Source organism: Triticum urartu, chromosome 3 (genome assembly GCF_003073215.2).
Source record: "Triticum urartu cultivar G1812 chromosome 3, Tu2.1, whole genome shotgun sequence".
Taxonomy (NCBI): domain Eukaryota; kingdom Viridiplantae; phylum Streptophyta; class Magnoliopsida; order Poales; family Poaceae; genus Triticum; species Triticum urartu.
In genome coordinates this window covers 92,367,820-92,369,171 of record NC_053024.1, presented here as the reverse complement: position 1 = coordinate 92,369,171, position 1,352 = coordinate 92,367,820, and positions in this window count along the sequence as shown.

Here is a 1,352-nt window from a genome sequence, read left to right as displayed (position 1 = left end):
CCCAATTCACCTTGCCCGTTTTTTATTCGCCCTCTTCTCTCTCTCTATCTCCCTCTCTATTGCCTCTTTTTGCCCGTTTGCTTTTTGTTTGCTCGTGTGTTAGTTTGCTTGTTTGTCGCGATGGCTCAAGATACTACTAAATTGTGTGACTTCACCAATACCAATAATAATGATTTCCTTAGCACTCCGATTGCTCCCTCTTACCGATGTTGAATCTTGTGAAATTAATACTGCTTTGTTGAATCTTGTTATGTAAGATCAATTCGCTGGCCTTCCTAGTGAAGATGTCGCTACTCATCTGAATAGCTTCGTTGATTTATGTGATATGCTAAAGAAAAAAGATGGCAATAATGATGTCATTAAATTGAAGCTATTTCCTTTTTCGCTTAGAGATCGTGCTAAAGCTTGGTTTTCGTCTTTGCCTAAGAATAGTATTGATTCATGGAACAAGTGCAAAGATGCTTTTATCTCTAAGTATTTTCCTCCCGCTAAGATCATCTCTCTTAGAAACGATATTATGAACTTTAAACAACTTGATCATGAACATGTTGCACAAGCTTGGGAGAGAATGAAATTAATGATACGTAATTGCCCTACTCATGGTTTGAATTTGTGGATGATTATACAAAAAATTTATGCCGGATTGAATTTTCCTTCTAGAAATCTTTTAGATTCGTTCGCCGGAGGCACTTTTATGGAAATCACTTTAGGAGATGCTACTAAACTCCTAGATAATATTATGGTTAATTATTCTCAATGGCATACTGAAAGATCTTCTAATAAAAAGGTGCATGCGATAGAAGAAATTAATGTGTTGAGTGGAAAGATGGATGAACTTATGAAATTATTTGCTACTAAGAGTGTTTCTTCTGATCCTAATGATATGCCTTTGTCTACTTTGATTGAGAATAACAATGAATCTATGGATGTGAATTTTGTTGGTAGGAATAATTTTGGTAACAACGCTTATAGAGGGAATTTTAATCCTAGGCCATATCCTAGTAATCCTTCTAATAATTATGGGAATTCCTACAACAACTCTTATGGAAATTATAATAAGATGCCCTCTGAATTTGAGAATAGTGTTAAAGAGTTTATGAATTCACAAAAGAATTTTAATGCTTTGCTTGAAGAAAATTGCTTAAAGTTGATGATTTGGCTAGAAACGTTGATAGAATTTCTCTTGAGGTTGATTCTTTAAAGCTTAGATCTATTCCTCCTAAGCATGATATCAATGAGTCTCTCAAAGCCATGAGAATTTCCATTGATGAGTGCAAGGAAAGAACCGCTAGGATGCGTGTGTCCAAAGATGCCTTTATTAAAGCGTGTTCTTCCAATTCCTATGAAATCCC